This window comes from Hevea brasiliensis, chromosome 13, assembly GCF_030052815.1.
Source record: "Hevea brasiliensis isolate MT/VB/25A 57/8 chromosome 13, ASM3005281v1, whole genome shotgun sequence".
In the NCBI taxonomy this organism is placed as follows: Eukaryota; Viridiplantae; Streptophyta; class Magnoliopsida; order Malpighiales; family Euphorbiaceae; genus Hevea; species Hevea brasiliensis.
In genome coordinates this window covers 5,456,437-5,480,325 of record NC_079505.1, presented here as the reverse complement: position 1 = coordinate 5,480,325, position 23,889 = coordinate 5,456,437, and positions in this window count along the sequence as shown.

The following is a 23,889-nucleotide window of genomic DNA, read 5'->3' as shown; positions in this document are numbered from 1 at the left end:
GGAATGGGTTACAGTGTTCTGCTTCTTTGTGAACTAAGAGATGAGATTATTTCCTGTGAAAATGGCATAACTAGATGTTGATTTCTAGTCATCCACAATCGGTGCCCAATCAAAACCACTGTATATGTTAAGTGCAAAACCAACCAACTTGGAAAGAAGAAGCCCATATTGCACTGTTGCTCTAAGATATCATAGAATTCTTTTCATTGCTACCCAATGAGTCTCAGTAGGATTATGGACAAACTGTGACACTTTATACACTTGAAATGATATGTTAAGTGGGTTAGAGATAAATATTGCAAGCCTCCACAATTGTGCAGTACAAGTGCGGGTCTTTTGCTGGTTCGCCTATTACCAAGTTGAGTTTCTCATTAGTGTTGGCTGGAGTAGATATCTCATTGCACTGATCCATGCTAGCTTCAGTTAAAAGATCTAGAATGTACTTGGTTTGTGTGAGGAGCAAACCTTTGGAATTACGAGTTGCTTCAATACCAAGAAAGTAGTCAAGAGTGCCCAAATCTTTTAGCATAAAGTCATGTTGGAGAGAGCGAATGACTTATTGCAAATGTGTACTAGAGCTACCAGTTAAGATAACATGTTGTCCCAAAATAGTCCAAGAGGGAGGTGAATTGGACTTAACCAAATTTTTAGCCCTTGCTTGTAGCCATGGCTTTGTTCAACTAGGTGCTCCTGTATATATAGTGAAAGTGATATGTGTTTCAAGAATGTGTCCCTAAATTGCAATTTGAGCCTCAATCAATATTTATAGCAATTTTTAACATAACATGTGCATAAAATTTAAATTAAACAAAAGTAAAGATATTAAGATTAGAGAAATCAAACACAATGATTTTTATAGTGGCTCGGCTTAATTAGCCTACATCCACTCTCTCAAAGAACCCTCTTTGAGTCTTCTCTCCACTATTTGCTCTTTTAAAGGCAAGAGACCAAAAGCCCTTTACAACTCTTTCAACACCAAGCTTTTACCAAGGTAGCTTGAACCCTTAGACAAGTGCTATCTCAAGCACTCACACTCTCAAGCTTCAATAGGTGCTTGTACAACCTCTCTTAAATGCAATTTAATGTTTTAACACTCACTCTCACTCAATACAAATCAAACTATAAAGAAGAGATGAGTTGATTTGCCAATGGTAGCTCAAACACTTTAAAGCTCTTGAATGAAAGCAATAAATAAAAAATCAAGATTGGAGTGCAATTGTAAGCTTTCATCAAGTGTAAAATAAAGTAAAGAAGGTGTATTTATAGTCCCAAATCATTAACTGTTTGAAACCTTTTTGGAACGTTATACACTCTGTTCTAGGCAAAATAGCTATTCTTTTGTCTTTTTGTACGAAGTAGAGCAACTCTGATCATTTAGCAAACTAATGAAATTTTTTAAGACAGTAGTAAACTAATTAGCAAACTATAATTTTAGCCAACACATTAGCAAACTAATATTTTAGCAAGCAAGTTAGCAAACTAATTTACCAGATGCCTATTTCAAATTGTAATATTTAAAAATCTAATTTAGATCTTAAGAAAAATATATATTCCAATAGAAATATCCAAGGTTATGATCAGAGAAAATTTTATAAAATAATTAAAAGAAAAATTAATTTTTGAGCTTCAATTGATTAAAACTTTCATATATTCTTTTTACACAAGTCCTAAGACTCAATTCCTAACTCTATAACTTTCATACCTTTACTTTGAGTTTTAGCTTTCATAATCTTGTTCTTTCTCAACTTTGATTCATCTTGAGATGCCTTTAAGTGCTCTTCCTCCTTAGATGCAACCTCAAAGAATCTTCATGAATAAGAGAAAGAATCTACACATCACTTAAAATTGAGTTAGATAAATTCTATTTGAGTTTTATTGTCATCAAAATCAATGCTCATTTTGAGCTACACGGGGTCAACATAACATTTTCCACATGTACCAAGTAATAGACCTGACAAGTAGGCGTGGAGGAGTAGAACAAAGAAGAATCGACGTTAGACACCTTGAAATCAACATATGACAATTTTGCAGCAAGCCCTTTATACCACTGACTTGGTGCTTGGCGAAGACCGTACAACGACCTGTAAAATTTTCAAACATAGTTTTTTTTATCAAGATCAATAAAGCTAGATGGCTAAACCATATACACATCATTGTCAAAATCACCATGAAGAAAAGCATTAGAAACATTAAGCTGCAAAGGTCCCATCCATTTGATACTGCAAGAGATAGAATTATTATGATACTAGTGGTTTTGACAACTAGGGAAAAAGTCTCCATAAAGCAATGCTAGGGCGCTGATGAAAGTCCTTACCAATAAGATGCGCTTTGTAATAGTCAATAGAGCCACATTGCTTTTGCTTTATCCGAAACACCCACTTCAATCCTATGACGTCATTGGGCACTTCCATTAACCACGTTTCTTTTCACATAGGTTAACTTATGTTAGGATCTATTCAAATTGATTCTAAATTAAAATCGCTATTTCGATTTAAGAGCTAAAGGAACTGAAATTAAAATCGTAAGGTCTCTTTGGTTTTAGTTTGGTTTAGATAGCAACCACTAATTATTCTTTATGAAAGTAAGTGCATTGCTATGAAGGGCAGGAATTAGATAGCAGCTGCCTAGCAATTGCACTTCACCTAGCTTAGCACGGGAGGCAGTGACGGCTCTGAAAAATAAAGTTAGTTTGACAAGAGCTGAGAAACAAACTGCATAGCTGGCTGGGATTGTGGGTTCATACATATGCATAAGAATGTTAGAGTCATGGTGAACGCCAATTTGTCTTCAATTTCATGTGTCAGAGGAGATAACCTTTGGTCCAATTTATTGTTCATCTCTACCTCAATGTCTGCAGATTGTGTGAAATTCTTGGGATTAAATCACCTGGATGCTTTCCATTGATGATTTCCAATGCCAAAACTCCAAAGTTATATATATTGCATTTTTCAGTCACCTTCATTACGTAGGCAAGTTCTGTAATGCCAAATATTTAGTTATAATAGATAATTTATAATACGAACTCAATATTTAGAGGAGTAACTACACAGTACATCACCAGTTGCTATATATCCATATGTGCCTGCTAGCATAGATTGATTGGAAAAGTCTAGATTGAGAAGCTTAGCTATGACCAAGTCTGGAACAAGAGCTTCAAATTCTAAATCCAGTAGAATATTCTTGCTTGATATGTCTCTATGAATAATTTGTGGTAAGCAGTCATGGTGCATGTATGACAAGGCATTTGCCACACCCTTTATGACATTCAATGACTGTGCTTTGAGGTTTAACAAAACCAAAATTATAGAATAAATAATTCAAAGCAATTCGGCCAACAAGTAAATAACCAAACTTGCATAATTGTAACTCTAAAACACTAATAACCCAAGATCAATTTGTGCCCAAAAACTCTAGCAATTCTAAACAATCCCAAACAACACAAAACAAAGTAAAACAAAGTAATTGAAACAAAGAATTCAAGTGCATGCCAGGGTTGGATGTGCAACATTTGATTGAAACCAATTAGGGTTTCGGTTGGAATGTTGTGCCAATGGTGAAAATATTCTAGATCTGGATTTCTCCTTCAAAGAACACGTTCAAGATGGATCTTGAACAGTCTTGCACAATCTTGAATGAATCCCCAAGCTAAGGTTGTAATTAATGTTCAAAGAAAAATAGAAAATAAAAATAGAACATAAACGAACTTGTTGATCTCCTTTGGACACGTTGAATGCCACCAATGAAGTACAGCAAGGATCTTGAACCTTCAATTTTTGATAAGTAAAGCACCACAAAGAAAGAAAGAACAATAAAGAACAAGATGCTACACCAATGGTGATAAGTCTCTCAAACTCATGCCTCTCTTAGAAAGAGATAAGTGAATAAAAGAATAACTTGAAAGCTCAATTTTATTAATCTGAATCAAGATGCACGTCTAATGGACTCAAGGACTGTTTATAGTCTCTCCAGAGCAAAACTAATCCTACTTCAACAAGAATTAGAAAAACAACAACCTAAGCAAATTAGGAGTCATGAAATAACTAAGACACTTCAAATAAAATAAAGACTAGAAGCATAAATGATTAGGATTTCTTCAAAATGTCACTTTTGGATCCCTCTTGGCTGCCACACACCTATGGATCTTTCTTGGGCCCCCATGTATCTTTCCAAAGCTACCAAGCCACTTAACTAAGGATTTCAATATTGGGCCTCTTTTAGGTCCCGTTCTTTTAATTCCAAATAGATTAAGTCTATTTTCATAATTCCAGCCCAATTTTCTTTCTTTTAAATGCCTAGTATGCTTCCTAGCCCATTCTTGACTTAGCCCATGGTGTGCAAGAAACTGGCCTATTTGTGTGCCATATTTGAGGCACATTCTTGGAAAGGATTTGTCCTCAAATCCAATGCTTTACAACTAAAAATTGCATTACTTGAATCTTGAGTTCCCCCCTTTCTTGACACCTTGTTCATCATCAAATTCTCCTTCTTGAACTTGCTAAAAGGCTTTTTGATTCTTGCACACTTGTGATGGATTGAAAGAGACAAACATAATGATGGCACCATGAACAAAGGTTGATTGCCATGCACAACTCTTGATTAGTTGATATACACATAAAGGTATCATATCATGAAATTTTTCGCCATTGATGGACCTGCATTTTGGCAAAGATAAGGCAACATCATTGTGAATGATTAGTGAAGAAGAAATTATATTCTCATCAGGCTTCTTCTTCTTGGGCTGTTAGAATCAAGATTGAAGGAATAACATCTTCCTCTATGACTGCATGTTTATTATGTATGCATGAATTCAGATTTAGCACCTTTTCTTCTTGCATATCACATGCTTCCATAGAGCTATCTTGCTTTCCCTCTTGCACAAGTGCATTAGTCATTTTTCCCATTTCCTCTTGTGAAGGCGATGAACTTTGTACCTCCATTGGGTGGAACTTTGACTCCTCCCCCTTCTAGCATACTTCCTAGCCCATTCTTGACTTAGCCCATGGTGTGCAAGAAATTGGCCTATGTGTGTGCCATATTGGGGCACATCATTCAACCTTTTATCCCAATCGAATTCTTTCGTAGCTTCTTCATTACTTGACATTGTGGCTAGATTGCCCATCTCCAGCTACTCATAGACCAAAGATGAGTGTCTTGGATGTGAGCAAAAGCTATAGAACTTCATAATATTTTGATGTCTTACCTTTGTTAATTCTCTTATCTCATTTAAAAACTCTTTCTGATCTGTTGTCTCACCATGATTTAGTAAATTGAATTTCTTCACAGCTAAAGTATTTCTAGATTGCAACTTAGCTTTATAGACCTTTCCAAATCCACCCTTTCCAACGTAGTGCATATCATCAAAATTCATGGTTGCTTGTATAGGGGTGTGCAATCGTTCGATTCGGTTCTGAATTGAACCAAATTGTAAAAGCCGAACTACTGAAAATAATATTTTTATGAACCAAAATCGAACCAAAATCAAACCAAATTAATAGTAAAACTGAATCAAACTGAAGCAAAAAAAATTGGTTCAGTTCAGTTTGGTATGATTGGTTTTGAAACACTTCCGATGCATGGTTGCAGAGCCGACTCCTCCCAAAAAAAAAAAAAAAATTCTCAATTCATGAATGCAAAATCACAAACACAGAATGGAAACAAAGATTAAAAATAAAAATTGTATCAATTAACTCAAATGCATCAAATACATGTCAATCTCAACAGATATGCAAGCCTTAAAAAAAAAAAATGCAAGCCTCGGATCAAACTCAGACGTATCGTATGAATTGAAGCAGATGAAGAAGCGAAGAGCTCATGAACACAAGATTGCAGATTAGTAGATCTAAGTAGAACAGAGCAATGTCGCAAGGTATTTTGCGGTCGCCTGGACGAACACTCACCGAAGTGGGAAAGAGTGAGGAGTCGCCACTTTAATTTTGAGGGAAATTGAAGAAAACCATTTTTCAAATGCAAATTAAAACGAAACCACTTCAAATACAGAGATTCTAGGTTCGGGGTCCGTAAACGGGTGGGGAAGGTGTTAGGCACCCCACCTCGTCCCTCAATGAGGGTGAGCATATTTAACCTTACGTTCTTTATAAATTAAAATCAATAGTTAGGGGGGTTCGAATGAAAATGTTAATCCTTTGATAAAAAGGAATATTTGATTTTTCACTAATTCGGATTACCCAGATACATAAGTAAATGAGACAACCTTAGTGAATTGGTGTTGTATTGCGGTTTTCGTTTGTAGGATTACTTTGCATATTTGTTAGAATTCGATTTGAGAATCAGATAAGAACTCTCCTCCGATCTCTTTTAGATTACAATTTCGATTGGAGATCGGATAAGAACTCTCCTCCGATCTTCTATGTATTTGGTAGAATTTGATTCGAAAATCGGATAAGAACTCTCCTCCGATCTCTTTTTAAATATTTATTAGAATTTGGATCGAGAATCGAATAAGAACTCTCCTCCGATCTCCTTTAAATTTTGTTGCAATTTAGATCGAGAATCGGATAAGAACTCTCCTCCGATCTCTTTTAAATTTTGTTAAAATTTGAGTGAGAATCGGATAAGAACTCTCCTCTGATCTCCTATTTGGTTTGGATGAGGATCGGGTAGGAACTCTCCCCGGTCCTCTTGAAACTTAATTATAATCGTATCGCACAAGGACCCTACCTTAAGCGAAGGGTTTTGGCATCCAAAGACATTGGGGACCTGGATTAGGCTTTTTTAAACTCATCGGTACCTTGTGACTAGATAGGGAATATCAGACTGAATTTTTACCGATCTCTTATGTGATCGGTCTACCAGTACCTTTAGACAAGTAGTATCCGCTCTCCTTTATTTGCTAGTCTGAAATTCAATTTTACTCCGACCCCTCTCTATATCTAGTCGTCTTCTTGAGCTAGCCTAGTGGTTCGTCTTCATAATTTTCTCCAATTTATTATCTGAACCCTTTCTTTATATAAAAAAAAAACTCGTGTTAAGATACGGCTACCAGCATTTTATCTAACCACCTATATGTTACCCGTAACCAGAATACCCACGTTAGGAGATAAATAAAGACCAAGAATAACTAGATAACATGAACTGTTGTATCGAAAGATAAACTTATGAGAATAACCACCTACGTGGGATCTTAAGACAAACTTTAACGAAAATTACGAGCATAAATAGAAAGAAAATAAAGGCAAACACTGGATAGGACAACGGTTCAGACACTCACCTGTAGGAAGTTGAACCTATTAAACTAACTATGGAGCCACGAATGTTGCAGAGTTGCGTGCTAGTAGTCCGGGATTCAATGTTTGTCTTGAAATGAGGAATACCAAGTTAGAACGTAATCGGATGGAATGATAATGAATGAGACTGAGCTTGGAAAATAGAAGTGGATATAAAAGTGATGAAAACAGAACTGAAACGCAGAGCAATGAACAAACTGAAAATCAAGAGTTCCAGTGTCCAACACTCCTTCAAAGAAAATACTTTAGAAAACTGGTTTCTGAAGTTTTTCTAGCTTAAAAATAGCAGAGTGGCAAAACTGAATTAAGTTTCAGAGCCTTTCCGCTATAGTCACCACCTTTCTTTTTTTTGTCCTCTCTTCAACAGTTTTCATGCAGGTATTTATAGGGACCGGGTGCTCCCCATGAAGGGTCAGGATTTTCTTTGAGGGAGATGGAAGGTTTGGATTTTAAAGGACATGATCTGATGCTTGAGAATTAAAGAGAATCAAAATGAACGGCTGAGATCCTTTTCAGAATATTTGTCCTTTTCTCTTCTAATCCGACGGTCCCAAATTTTCTTGTCCAGGGCGATCCGAGGGCTGGGAATAAAAGGCGCCGGTCTTGTCGTCTTCTTCTTTGATCCAAGGGCTCCGGGCTCGTCCTTACAAGTAAAATCAACGGCGGAGATTGGGATGTACAGGACTGTCATGACATACTCTGGCACCTGTTAGTAATGTGGGTGATTCTGCAAATGAGGCGTGCGGTGGAGATCTCGTCTGCAACGCTTTAACTACCTCGACTCTGATTATGATGATAGTTATTGGAAGTTGTCTTATTCTCCTTGCTTTCTGATCTCCTCTTCCTTCCGATCTTTCTAATACAATCCTTTTCCGATCTCTCATGCCAGGCCCCCTTCTTTCGATCTCTCCCACTCCAGTCTTCTCCTTTACCTGGTTTGGTTCAGTCAAAGCATTTATTCCTTCGGTTTTCGAGACGTCCGCTTCGTTTTCTGCTAGCAATAAATGCTCAGACCTTCTCTATATATACCCCCGACGGGAAATCCTCCCGCATTTCATTTTTCTTCTTTCTCTCTCACTTTTCCCATTCCGCTAACAATTCCGGCCATGATGGCGGCTTTTGATCTTTTTTCGACTGTTCGCCTTGTTCAACGACTGAAAATTTTCGATCCCAGTGATCAGAAGATCACTATGGCTACCTCTGATGACAGTGAGAGAACTGGACTAATTTACCGACCCAGATTGAGAATGTCAATCGTGTTAACCTTGAATCGGTTGACCGATGTAATCGGCGAACCGATTTCGGGCGAGAAGACTGCTAATTTCCCTCCTATCACTGGTGACCGCCCCTCGAAGTTCATTTGGCTTTTCACCACATTGGGTGTCCCGACAGCGGCTTGGTTCCGAGCGATAACATTGATGACGATCTCTCTCATTTTCATGAGAGTCATAGTCACCCCATCTAAGCTGTACATCTATCCGATGTTGACGGCCGGTCTCCTGGTCAAACACATCTTTTGATTCAACCACGAGACTAGGCTTTGACATAGGCCTTTACTAGATAAGATGTACTGCCGATCTCTAGAGATTGCCCAAATGATGTAATCTGACCTTTAATGTAATCCGATCTCTAGAGATCGCCCAAATGATGTAATCTGACTTTTAATGTAATCCGATCTCTAGAGACTGCCCAAATGATGTAATCCGACTTTTAATGTAATCTGATCTCTAGAGATCGCCCAAATGATGTAATCCGACCTTTTGGAAATAAAATTTTTATTTCGTCAATTATCATTTTATTATTATTGTATTGGTTATTTTCCGATCTCTGAAGTATTTATCCGATCCGACTCTTAATTTGAATGACCCTTAACCAATCTGTGATCCAAAATATCTATCTCAATTTGTCGAGGTCTAACTAGCCGATCTCCTTATGGAATCTCCGGAATATTCGCGAGACGTGTCAGAAAAGGCTGGCGAATCCTGCTAACCGATGTGCCGCTTGGGACACAGTGAGCATTAAATGCTCAGACGGGTATAAATAGGGGACGGGTCTGCCAGTTGCTTCCTTATGTCACTTTCAGCCTTTCGCGAGCGATTCCAAAATCCTCTCATTTTTCAAGTTCTTCCGACACCAATCACACTCCGGTAAGGGTTTTGATCTTTCTTTTAGTTTAAATTTCCTCTTTTCTTTGAAAATGAGCGGCGCCGAGGGTCAGAGAGCGGCAAGCCCCCCTTCCGTTCAGGTCTCGTGGTCGTCAAATGAGGTAGAGGTAGTCGGAACAAGCAGGCGATCTGAACCCCCTAGGACCTTCATTCCAGCCCGCGGTCAAGCAGCATCCTCGAGGCAAACACATTCTTCAAGGAGAGAAAACCTTCCCATGGACGAGCTGCCATCAATCCTTCAAGAAACTGACCTGCAGTCGTTCAGCCAAGAGTATAACATTCGGCCCGATTCATACGAGCTCATTAAGTGTCACGGCGATCTTCGAGTCGATCACTTCTTCGAAGAGAATGATATGATCATGGTATATGAAGAGCAGTTAAAAGTCGGGCTGCGGTTCCCTCTTGACAACTTCTTCAAGGAAGTTCTAAAATTTCACCAAGTGTGCATAGCCCAAGTTCATCCGAACTCATGGCAGATCCTAGTAGCCTTTAGAGGCCTTTGCCAAGCCAAAGGACTCCGTCCTACAGCTAAGGTGTTCACCGAACTACATAGGCTAACTCGTCGAAAGGACGACGAGTATTGGTTCTTTCAGGCGAAGCCACATTGTGGGCTTTTTACCGATCTGCCCTCCTCCCTGAAGAATTGGAAGAATCGCTTCTTTATTCTGAGGAGCAAAGTTCCGAACGGCTTTGAGGGTTTCCCACGTAGCTTGCTGCACCAAGGTCCCTTATTTCCGAAGTGGATCACCCTGAATAGGGAAGAAGGCCTAATGGTGATGGAACTGAAAGATCAGGCTGCCCATCAGAAGTACTCTTGTTTAGATGTAGTTACGGCCGAACTGCATCATTGGACAATGCAGCTGGTCACTGGGGAAGAACGCGGGCTCCAGCTCTCTGACCTCGGCTTTGGTACTTTCTATATCTCTGGTCTTTGGGCCTTAGCGATCTCACTGACCTTTTCTCTGTGCAGGTATGGCAAGCGGCGAGGCTTCTAAGGAGAGCCGGAAGCGGAAGAGAGAGGTCTCCCGAAAGGTGCGGGAGATGAAGCGTTCCGAGCTGCTTTAGACGCCCAGGCATGATCCTGGGGAGATGCAAGGAGGCTCGTCTCAACCCTCGGGACAGCCGATCCCCGACATAGAAGTGGTTCGGTCTCCTCCTCGTCAAGAAGAGCCGCCACCACCCCCTCCAATTGCTTCGAGTGCGGAAGGGGGCCCTTCCCAACCACCTGTGAGGACCCTTTCCTGCGACGCCCAAATCCTGATCCACTCGCTGGAGAAGAACCGCATGGTTCGAGAGAACCCGGGTTTTGCTAAGGTCTTAGGGTCCTCCATCTGCCTTCGGGAGGATCGGGATAGGCTAACCCCAAACAGCCTCGATGATATCCTAACACAAACTATGAGCCTGTGCGTGGAGAGTCTTTTGAACCAACATATTATCCGGGAGAAGGCTCACCGCTTGAGGCAGGATGTCGAGAAGGTGGGTCAGGAAGCTGCTTCCCTCCGATCTCAACTTTCGTCCGCCCAAAACTACATATCTAAAATTGAGGGGCGGATGAAATTTTACGAGGATAAACTGGCCGAGCAGGCTCATGTTCTTGAAGAAGTTCGGGCGCTCCGAGATGCCAAAGTCACTCGCCTCACTGAGGAGCTCAAAGCAAAAGAAGAAGAGGTAGTGACAAGGGAGGCCGGTGCTTATGTGAACGCTCATGGGGATCTCTTGGCCGAGCTCAGGAAGCGGTATCCCGAGGAGGACTTCTTTTGGATGGTGGATCTGGCTCCCCAGGAAGAAGAGGATAGCGAGGAGGAGGCCGAAGGTGATAGGGGGGGTGAACAAAATGTAGAACGGGCTGGGGGTGATCCTCCAGTCGAATGACTTGTACAAATTTTAATTTGAAATGAAATGAAGTTCCCCTTTTTGTTCCATGATTGGATGAGATCGGAAAGTACCTAAGTTGCATAAGCACTTGATTGTCTGAACATATTAGAACAACAACTAAAAGTGATTATTAATCTAAGTGTAAGAGGTCGAAAAACATTGTAAGCATGAGATCGCCTGAGAACAAATGCTAAACAGGACTTGATTAAAATTGGAAATTTGATTTGAACACTTAAGATCGGAATTATCATTAAACCGGATTGGAACCTTAACTTTATCAAACGATTATTTCTAAACTTTTAAAAGGGAGATCGGCAATAAGACTGGTGGCATGAAGGCCTAATGTTGGTTCAATCTCGTTTGATAAGAGAGATCAGAAATGTAATTGACTGGTCAGGGGACTTGAGAATTGGTTTGAGAGATCGGTGAGGCTTTAAATGATATGGGCACTTAGTATTGATTCGATTCCTTTTGAGGAGAGATCAAAAATGTGGTTGGCTGGCAAAGGGAGACTCAGTGCAGGGGATCGATTTCAAAGTTTATTGATTTCGGGTATCGGCCAAAATATGGTGTCGACAGCTGCCCCTCTTTACATAATTCCTACTGGAAAGAATTTTCCGTGTAGGGATTATATAAAGATTCAGACCCATATTTTGGACGATTGGAATTTGAAATTTGAAATTAAAATCAGGAAACTAAAACCTACTTGGGTCGACAACCCTGAGGTTGGTAACAGGAATTTAAAATGCTAGAAAATTAAAATCAACTTGGATCAAGGAACCAGAGGTTAATTAACAGGAAATTTAAATGCTGGAAAATTAAAATCAACTTAGATCAAGGAACCAGAGGTTGATTAACAGGAAATTTAAAATGCAGGAAAATTAAAATCAACTTAGATCAAGGAACCAGAGGTTGATTAACAGGAAATTTAAAATGCAGGAAAATTAAAATCAACTTAGATCAAGGAACTAGAGGTTGATTAACAGGAAATTTAAATGCTTGAAAATTAAAATCAACTTAGATCAAGGAACCAGAGGTTGATTAACAGGAAATTTAAAATGCAGGAAAATTAAAATCAACTTAGATCAAGGAACCAGAGGTTGATTAACAGGAAATTTAAATGCTTGAAAATTAAAATCAACTTAGATCAAGGAACCAGAGGTTGATTAACAGGAAATTTAAAATGCAGGAAAATTAAAATCAACTTACAAAACAAGTCTAACTCGACACTAGAAGTTCCTCTGCGACGAAGTGTACTTAGCAGGATTGCGAAGATAGACGATTAATGGAGGACGAGTTGCAAGACTTAACCCATCGTCCTTGGTTACTTATTTGCTTCCCACAGTTCCCCTTCTGCCTTTGACTTCCTTATTTTGCGAAAAGTGCCCTTGCGGGTTTTCACTTTCCCTTTTGCCCATTTGACTAGAAGCGCCCTTCTAGGTTTTCACTTCTAGTTTTTTTTTTTTTTTTTTTTTTTAGCCATTCCCTGCAAATCTCATAGCAAAGTACATGAGGTTATCAATATTCAAATCCTAATCTTATGACAAAAATTTTAACAGATTAATAGCGTAGAGAAAACAACATTAGAGTGTGAGTATGCGGGAAAGATAAAGCAAAAAGATAAATTAAAATGTGAGAAAGATAAATTGAGGTGAAAGGATGACTTTATTATGGCTTCAAGAAACAAGGGTACAGTTTCAAAGAAAAAAGGTACAAGGATAGATCTCACATATTCCGTGTAGTTAACTCTGAAGTCTCTTAACTGCCATTATTTCAAGTACTCTGTTTAACGGAGATTCATGCCGTGACGGTTTATTTCCATCCTTGGTTTCATGCCCCCTTCCTTATTTCTCATTTTTTGGTTCTTGGGATGCTCTTTCGGGTTTTCACCCCTAGATTTTTTGTTTTTGTTTTTTTTTTTTTTTGTTTTTTTTTTTGGCTCGCTCTTTCAGGACGCCCTTTCGGGTTTTCATCCCTCACTCATTTTACAGAAAGCGCCCTTCCAGGGTTTTTGCCTTCTTTCGCACATTTTTCTAGGAGCGCCCTTTCGGGTTTTCACCCCTACTCTTTTTTTTTTTTTTTTTTTTTTAGGCATAGTATCTTTTGACGGTGTCGGCATTCACAGGTCTTGGAAATTCTTCACCTTCCATGTGGGTCAAGATCAATGCCCCACCAGAAAATGCTTTTTTAACCACATAGGGTCCCTCGTAGGTTGGTGACCATTTACCCCGGGGATCGTTTTGATTCGGAAGCACCTTCTTCAAGACTAGGTCCCCTGGTTGAAATTCACGTGAGCGAACACCTTTGTTAAATGCCCTGGCCATTCTTCTTTGGTATAACTGCCCGTGACATGCCGCCGCTAGCCTTTTCTCATCTAGCAAATTTAATTGGTCCAACCTTGACTGGATCCATTCCGACTCATCAATCCCTAATTCTTTCAAAATTCTTAGAGAAGGAATTTCTACCTCAATAGGTAGCACAGCTTCCATCCCGTAAACCAGTGAGTATGGGGTTGCCCTAGTTGATGTTCTTACAGAAGTCCGGTATGCGTGAAGGGCGTAGGGAAGCATATCATGCCAATCCTTATAAGTGACTGTCATTTCTCGGATTATTCTCTTGAGATTTTTGTTTGCAGCTTCCACTGCTCCATTCATCTGGGGACGGTATGGTGAGGAATTGAGATGTCGGATTTTGTATTGATCACATAATCTTTGGATCTTCGGACCATTCAAATTCTTGGCGTTGTTAGTGACGATTTAATTGGGGAGGCCATGCCGGCAGATGATATTATTTTTGAGGAATTTGAGAAATGTGTTATCTGTAATGTGAGCATATGATGTCGCTTCGACTCATTTAGAAAAATAATCGATAGCCACCAGGATAAATCTATGCCCATTGGATGCCTTAGGGTTGACGGGACCAATTACGTCAATGCCCCACATTGCGAAAGGCCATGGTGAGACGAGGTTGAACAATTAGTGAGGCGGAACATTTATTGGGTCCGCGTAGATCTGACATTTATGGCACTTCCGAAAGTACTCAATACAATCCTTCTCCATAGTAATCCAGAAGTATCCTCGTCGCATGATTTGCTTAGCCATCATATGCCCATTGGCATGGGTTGCACAATTCCCCTCATGAGTTTCGAAAAGGATCTTCTTTGCTTCTTTAGCATCTACGCATCTCAACAATTCGCCGTTTAAGCTCCTCTTGTATAAGATTTCTCCACTGGGGAAATATCCCAAAGCTAATCTCCGAATCATTCTTCTTTCGTTTCTGCTTGCCCCTGGAGGGAATTCTCTGGCTCTAATGTAGACTAGGATGTCATGATACCAAGGTTTAGCATCAGGTTCTTCCTCGATCATGAAGTAGTATGCTGGTTCACTCCTTGCTTTAATCTTTAATACCTGAGTCGTCTGCCCTTCTTCCATTTGAGCCATAACAGCCAGGGTGGCTAAGGCATCTGCAAATTGATTCTGGTCTCGACTGAGGTGAGTGAAAGAGATTTCTTCAAACTTCTTAATCAGCTCCAGTAAGTACTTCTGATATGGGATTAGCTTCGGATCCTTAGTTTGCCATTCTCCCTTGACTTGATAAATGATCAGGGCTGAGTCTCCATATACCTCTAACTTCCTGACTTTTATTTCAATGGCAGCCTGCAATTCCATCACACAAGTTTCGTATTCTGCGACGTTGTTGGTGCAGTCAAATCTCAACTTGATAGCTATCGGGAAGTGTTTCCCCTCTGGGGATACCAACACAGCTCCGATTCCATTACCAGACAAATTGACAGCTCTGTTAAAATACATTTCCCATACATCAGCTAGCTCTTCTTCTCCGCAGTCTACTTCGTTAATATGCTCATCAGGGAACTCAAAATCCAGAGCTTCATAATCCTGGATAGGGTTTTCTGCTAGGAGATCAGCGATCACGCTACCTTTGACTGCTTTCCGGGTCATATAGACAATATCATATTGGGAGAGTATGACCTGCCATTTGGCTATTCTTCCTGGCACGAATGGGCTTTCGAATACATACTTAATAGGATCCATCCTGGAGATGAGCCATGTCTTATGATTCAACATATAGTGTTTGAGGCGATTTGCTGTCCAGGCCAACGCGCAGTAAGTTTTCTCTAGGAAAGAGTACCTTGACTCACAATCATTGAATTTTTTGCTCAGGTAATAAATAGCCCTCTCCTTTCGGCCGGTATCATCATGTTGCCCCAAAACACATCGCATTGAGCTTTGTTGGACTGCCATATACAGAATCAGCGGCCTTCCTGCCACCGGCGGAACCAATACTGGTGGGTTGGACAGGTACTGCTTAATTTTCTCAAAAGCCTCTTGACAAACTAAATCCCATCGAGTGGTGTTGTTTTTTCGGAGTAGTCTAAAAATAGGCTCAGCTTTAGCGGTGATATTGGAAATAAACCTTGATATGTAGTTCAACTTCCCCAGGAAACTGCGCACCTCCCTTTCTGTTTTTGGGGATGGCATCTCTTGAATGGCTCGGACTTTGTCTGGATCAACTTCTATTCCTTTCTCACTCACTATGAATCCCAACAATTTCCCAGATTTAGCTCTGAATATGCATTTAGTAGGGTTCAGTTTCAGCTGATATTTCCTGAGCCTCTCGAATACTTTCCTCAGCACTTGCACATGGCTCTCTCCTCCCCTGGATTTGACGATCATATCATCCACGTACACCTCCACTTCTTTATGCATCATATCGTGGAATAATGTGACCATAGCGTGTTGGTAGGTGGCGCTAGCATTCTTTAACCCGAAAGGCATGACCCGATAACAAAATACCACCCATTGAGTGATAAAAGCATTTTTCTCCTTGTCTTCCTCAACCATTGGGATTTGATTGTACCTCGATGCCCCATCTATACACGAACATCTACCCAATCCCGCAGCATTGTCTACTAACACATCTATGTGTGGGAGAGGGAAATCATCTTTCAAGCTTGCTTTATTAAGATCCCTGTAATCAACGCACACCCTGACTCTCCCGTCCTTCTTCATCACTGGGACAACGTTAGCTATCCATTGAGGATATTTGACTACTTCCAGAAACCCAGCCTCGTATTGCTTCTTGACCTCATCCCTAACTTTGAGCAGTGTGTCAGGATTCATTCTTCTTAATTTCTGCTTTACCGGGATTGTCCCCGGAATTAAGGGAATTTTGTGCATCACTATATGAGGGTCCAAACCAATCATATCATCATAGCTCCAAGAAAATACGTCTAGGAATTCCTTGAGCAAACTGATCAAATCCTCTAATTCTTCACTCTCCACAACCTTAAGTTCCCTTTTCACTTCTTCCGTGCCTAAGTTTACGGTGTGCATTTCGTCCCCACAGGGCACTAGGGAAGCTTCATCTCTTTCATCCCTTTCTTCTGTGAGTTTCGCCTCAGAATCACTTGAAGTAATGGCAGTTATGGGGATTTCAAAATTAACTAGAGGAATTTCTGAGTCTATTGAATTATTAGGTGTTAATTGATGAATGGTCCTGAATAAACGAAGATGGAATATATTATAAAGATGGATTTCAAAAAGAAAAAAGAATTAGATATAAAATGCGCTATTAATTCATTAACATTCATATCATAAGAAAAGGGTCCATTTACAATATTACACTTGCCACCATGGACAAAATGATCAAGTGTAGATAAACAAAAGTACTTTACTCGAAATTGAGTACGGGATGTCCTTTGCTGTCTAGTTGTCCAGTTCTTGCCCTTCAGCTATTGGCGAGACTAGAGCCTCATACAAGGAATCAAGATGGATGACATCAATGGATGGTTCATCGGGTGATTCTTCAACTTTCGCCGAATTTTCAATGACTGGCTTAGTGAAGATCTCCGCGATTCTTGGGACTACCTTCATTTTCCCGATTTTCTGATCAAATCTTTGATCCCGAAGCATATTCCTCATCCAGAATTGCCCATCCATGAGGGCATCTTCCTTGTATCCCAAACCGCAACGGCCAACCTTCTGGATAGCCGGTATAGGCTCGATAATCCCTTGCAACATGGCACCTAACCCCTTGCCCTCTTCATACCCATTCTTCAACATCACCTTGGCTACCATAGCCACAGCCCCTTCATTTCCTGAGATGGTTTCTTGTAATTCGAGAGCCTGGAAAGAGCTTTCCAATGACTCCTCAGCTGCTTCTACATAAGGAAGTGATTGCGGCTTAGTGACCAGCATGGCTTCCTCCCCTTTCACAGTGATGATTTTGCCGTCTATAATGTACTTAATCTTTTGGTGCAAAGTTGAAGGAACGGCGTTTGCTGAATGGATCCAAGGCCTCCCCAGCAACATAGTGTACGAGAGCCTGAGATGGTTTCTTGTAATTCGAGAGCCTGGAAAGAGCTTTCCAATGACTCCTCAGCTGCTTCTACATAAGGAAGTGATTGCGGCTTAGTGACCAGCATGGCTTCCTCCCCTTTCACAGTGATGATTTTGCCGTCTATAATGTACTTAATCTTTTGGTGCAAAGTTGAAGGAACGGCGTTTGCTGAATGGATCCAAGGCCTCCCCAGCAACATAGTGTACGCAGGTTCGATGTTAATCACTTGGAATGTGACGTTGAAGGTGCATGCGCCAATTTGGAGGGGCAAGTCAATATCTCCCAGCACTTCTCTTCTTGTACCGTCAAAGGCTCTTACCACCATAGCACTTTGACGTATATTGGAACGGTCAACTGGTAGCCTATCCAAGGTGGCATTAGGCAATACATTGAGCGCGGATCCATTATCAATAAGGACCTTGGCCACTATGCAACCTTTACACTTCACCGTCACATGTAGGGCCTTAGTGTGCGCTAAGCCTGTAGAGTCTATCTCTTCTTCTGAGAAAGTGACAAAACTAGATGCCTGAATTTGTCCTACTATCTTCTCGAACTGCCCCGGTGTGATGTCGGGGTTCACGAAGGCCTTATCCAGGATCTTTTGCAAGGCTTAGCGATGCACCTCTGAGCTCAGAATCAGTGACAGCAGTGAAATTCGCGCAGGTGTCTTCCTTAACTGTTCCACCACGTCGTACTCACTTTGCTTCATTATTTGAAGCAACAGTTCCTCCTCTTCTTTTGGTTCGGCAGGTCCTCCCTCCTCTTTTATATTCTCTTGGGCTTTTCCCATTTTTACCTTCCCTTTCTTCTTTTCTTTCTCTTCATCCCCGTAGCATCTCCCACTTCGGGTTATAAACTCAACTTCTTGCTCAAGTGGGGATGATTTTGTGGTAGTGACAGGCTGGGGGTTTGATTGGGGAGTAGCATGACTGGAAGGTCCAGCGTATGTCATCTTGAAGTGTTTGTGAGGAGTGAAACACGGTTTAGGGGGTGCCGAAGGTGAAGCAAGACTAGGAGCCAGTGTACTGCTCGATGCTCCTTGGGTGAAGACTTGGAAGTTATAATTCCAAGGTACAGCATGGGTATTTGTGACTGGGAGCTGGGGCGGTGTTCGGATAATTGTTACTGGGGGTGAAGATGCTGGGGGTGAGAAAGTGATTTTGTGATTAGAAGTGGAGGCGTTTTGGCTAAGTCGGGCTGTATTTACTCCACTCTCCATTTTTGACTTTGCCTGGCATCTCAGAACTTTGAGGGACAGTAAGTTCTGGACCTCTTGTTTGAACTCTTCACAATTTTGCAGCTCGTGGTTAGCTACCCTTCCATGATAGGGGCATCCCGCCTCATCCTCAGGTTCTGGTGCCTGAAGGTGGAGGTAACCTTCCCTCACTGCCATTCTAAAAATTTCCTCAAAGTGAGGAACCAGTTGATCTACCTCCGGTGTCGACCATTCTCCTTCTGACTCTATCATATTTACGCCATTGTCTGTATTATGATTGGGCAATGGGTTTGAGGTAACATTGGGGAGAGAACCATTCCCTTCAATCTTCAACCAGCCATTCCTGATTAAGGCATGCACTCTTCCTCTGAGTGCCCTGCAATTGTCGGTCGAGTGCCCCCGTGCCCCTCCATGATACTCACATTGGGCACTGGCATCATACCACCTGGGTACGGCGGCTGAATTGGGTCAAGGGGAATCGGCACTATTTGGTTTATACCGACGAGGTATCGGTATATTTCACTAAGTGGCAGGGGAAGAGGCGGATCAGGATTTCTCGGTGGTCTCAGGTTATTTTGTGGTGGTTTGGGTTGAGTAGGTGGAGGAGGTGGTCTGGGCTGATAGTTTGTCGGTGGTGGATACTGTGGGCGTGGGTGAGGATAATTTGGGAAAGGGGGTGGAATGTTTACAACGGTTTTGCCATGAGAAGGTGGATATGGCCGGTAGTTATTTGTGGGTAATGAAGATTGGGTGTTCTGACGGGTGATGGAATGCACATCACCCTCTTTCTTCTTGCCAAAACTGGCAGTCTTCTTTGCAGGATTCTCAGTCAACTCCTGCAGTTGTCCCATCCTTAAATTAGCTTCTATCCTTTCACCGGCTTGGATGATGTCTGAGAAGCTGTTGGAGGTATTTCCGATCATCAGATTAAAGTAAGGAGCCTTCAACGTCTCAATGAACAAGGAGCATAGTTCATTGTCAGTCACTGGAGGATACACTTCTGCGGCCATCTCTCTCCATCTCTGGGCATATTCTTTGAAGCTTTCCCTATCTCTCTGCACCAGGTTTTGGAGGTCTCTCCTTGTGGGGGCCACATCACAGTTGAACTTGTATTGTTTTAAGAAGGCATCGGCCAAATCTTTCCAGGAGTGCAATTTGCTCCTGTCCAACTGAATACACCATCTCAGGGCTGCTCCGGAGAGACTCTCGTGGAAGAAGTGGACTAGAAGTCGATCGTCCTCTGTCAGGGCAGACATTTTGGCAATGTAGGTGGCCAGGTGAATGCGGGTATCTGAGTTCCCGGTGTATTTGTCAAAGTCCGGGATTTTGAACTTAGGCGGCACCACTACATCTGGCACCAATCTCAGTGACGCTACATCGACTGAACCATACATATTTGGTCCCTCAATTGCTCTTAATCTCTCTTCTCGAGCAGATAGCTTCTCGTTTTCTCTCATTTTATTCTCTCCTCCTACTGCATGAGATATTCCCCTAGTTGGAAAATGAGGGGCAGAATGAACTGGAGGGATCAGGATTGAAGGATGAGGTTCGGCGTTTGAGACAGCCGGATAATAGGAGAAAGGTGGGTCATTATTCAGGGGGGCCGGATTAACAGTAATTATTGGATCCGGGATAGGTGGCTGAAAAGCGAAAGAGGTTGAAGCATAATGAGAATCAACCGTCGTAGGAGGTGGTGGAGGTAGTGGTAAATTAGGCTCTGAGGCAGGCTTATTATGGGACATTTCCCTCATTAGTCTCATGAGCTCTGAGACTTGGTCTTTCAGCTCAGACACTTGTCCTTGTAGGTTCTGGACTTGTTCCTGGTCTTCCATTAGCTTTCTTGTTTGTGATCTTGTTAAGTACACTCGTCTGGGTTGAACTGCGTGTCTGGTCAGGCTTGCTTTGTTTGAAGCAATATTGATATTCTGTAGGAAGTTGAAAAAAGAACAAATTTTAGTGAATTTTGATTAAAAATTAAAAGGGTCCTGTTGTGGACAAAGGATACGGTGGCATCTGAGAGCCAGAAATGAAATCCGTAGAAGAATAATTGCATCACTTTTATCATGGCATCGTTCGATAGTCCGACGGTGAATGACTGGATTGAATGTGCGTCTATGATACTTGTCCATATGGCGCATCCAATTTTTTGCATAACCCTAGCGAGGGGGTTCCTACGGGAGTTATACTATTCATTCACAATTTTGCTAAACAGTGGCCCAAAAATTGTTCCATTAATCAAATAATCCATACATAGCATTTTTACATCAGTCTAGGCTCAGGGAGTTTCTTTATGATGTAATGACATTTCCTGAGATACTCATACAGCCTTTCTTCTTGTCTAGTGGGGTTGAACATCTTCAGGGCATACTCGGATTCAGGTAGGAGTTCTTGTTTCCCCTGTGCTACCATTCTCTCCAGCTGGTCAATATTTCCTTTCAGCTCCTGATAGAGAGCGGCTTGTCTTTCTTTTTCTTTCCTTTCTTTAGCACATTCCTTCAGAATATCGTTGATAAGCTGTGCCTGTTCCTTTAGTTCAAGCTTCTTCTTTTTGCTTTCTTGTTTATACTCTTCTATGAGTATATCCTGATATTTCATTTTTTCTTGAAGCTTGCCATTCTGTATTTCTGCTTCTTTTATTGCAGCTTGGAGAGAGCTCTTTTCCCTTTCCCATTGTGTCTCTCGCTCTTCAAACCCCATCCTTTTGGTCCTTGCCTCTTCCCTGAGCCTTCTTACTTTTCTTTTAAGGATCTGCTGTCGGTCTTCTAACTGTTTTATTTGTTCTTACAGTTGCGAATTTTCGGTATTCACCTTTTGTAGAGAATCTGCCAAATGATCACTAGCTTCTTCTGAAAGGACATTTTGACGAGGGTTGCCGCTTTCGAATTTGGTTGGATCTGCAGTTAAGTATCCTTGATCCCTGCCAGCCCTCCATTTAAGATAATCGCCCGTGGCACTCGGACCTTTAGGCGACCTTTCCATCATAGTGATGTTTTCCCAGGATCTGCGAGCTATTTTCAATCCTTCCTCTTTATTGAGCTCATGGTAAAAATGAGCTCGGTGGTATTCTTCAATGTTGATTCTGAACTGTGTTGAGCCGAACTGTCTCATTACTAATGCCGGAGTATAACTTGTGTATCCAGTCACTCCGATTAGGGATACTGATTGATTACCCCCCGTGTTGACCAAAATGGATTGACTTGACATCCATAATTTCCTCCAACAGTAGTCATGGCTGTTGAAGCTCAAAATCCGTTCTTGCCACTGCGGCTCATCCTTTGGGCTGATTACTAATCTGGTCATCTTCTCGATGAGAGGCTGGTCAAGATACCATGTTAACCCTTTCGTCTCCACAGGACACATATGACTGATGATCCAGAGGTGCAACAATTGAGAACAGCACTTGATGGATCCCTTACCTTGTTGTTTGCAGTAAGTAAGGGTTAAGAAAGTCTCGACAAGAATTGCCGGTACTGGATTGACCTTCTGTTTTTCTACTGCCCAGAACATCTCTGCAACGCTGCAAGTTATAATTCCTGAAGGTCCAGGGAACAAGATTAGGCCGTAGATCCCTAAGGCGAGCGTCAATGAAGCTTGATCCCACTGTTCATCTTGGATGTATTGATCCAACCACTTCTTGAGATAAGTCCAATACTATCCATGCGTATTCCCTTTGACAGTTTCCCTCGCCTTTGCTTCTTCCGAGGGAATCCCCATCATATGTGCGAACCATTTCCAGGTCTGCCTATGCTCAAGGTGTAGTTAGATCCGATTCTGCACCTCATAAGGAATTTCTAGCAATGCCTGATATTCTTCCATAGTGGGAGCAGTATCAATATTGTTGAAAGAGAATACTCCATATTTAGGATTCCAAACTGACAGCATGGCCTTTAATGCCGGGACTTGGACTTTGACTCGTATCAAGGTTGCAATCCTCCCATATTTCTCCTCAAATCGTGCCTTGACCTGATCGGAAAATGACCTCCAACCATTAGATAGACCCTCGAGACAGTTCATTCTGACCTCAACTTTGCTCAGGTCCAATGGAGGTAATAAGCTTGTATCACTTTGTGGGAGCACTGAACAATGAGGCGGTTCGGGCCACGGTTTAGCACGCTGTTTCGGTCTAGGAATTTCTTCTGCCGACTGACTCGAGGATGCCATGTTAAAACTGATGCTTATCCTTTTACAGATATTAGTTTGGTGATGCCTGTGGGAAAAACTTGTTAGCAGGATAAATTTAGGTAGTTTTGAATTATACTGTTGGCAGAGTGACACCTACACATTTATCAAAGTAGGAAAGTGTGTAGGTTTTCTTGACAGTATGATTCAAGATTACCCTAAAAAATAAAACACAAACAGAATAGGGTAAGAGTAAGTATGCCCCTTTTGTCCTAAAATAAGGAGAGTCCTAGTACCGGCTAGGTGCTACCTAATTGGATAGTTCTATCTTATAAGGTAGCTTGCTACGGCTTCCAGCTATCGTGATAGTTTAGCTCAAGGTCTAATTTTCTAAAAGCCACAAGTTCTCAAATTGCCCCTACTGTAAACAGTAGAGCCCCATTCTATCCCCCATGATACTGTCGGAAAAGTTCCACGGGTATCACAGTAAATAGAACGAGTTTCAATCTGAGCAGAAGCCTTCACGGATACTAACGGGGTAAAACCCACGGGTACCGCTACATGACTCCCTCCTATTTTCCCAAATGGGATAAGAAAGCCCGGGTATAGGGCTGGAGTGTGTGAGGACATTGTGTGAGTGTTCAGTGTGTGAAGGGACACCTTTTACCTCTTCCCAGTATAGGGGGAATTTTTATTTTTTCTTTTTAGGCGAAGAATGCTGTAGGGAATAAAACAAGCAAAACGGTTAGCAAAAATAACAATAATTAACATAAGGGGTTTTGCAAACTGAACCCACCTAACTATGGTTGGATCATAAAATTAAACCTACTTTTGGACCTCTAGATCGGGGTTAAAGACTGTTAGTCCCCAGTGGAGTCGCCAAGCTGTCGCAAGGTATTTTGCGGTCGCC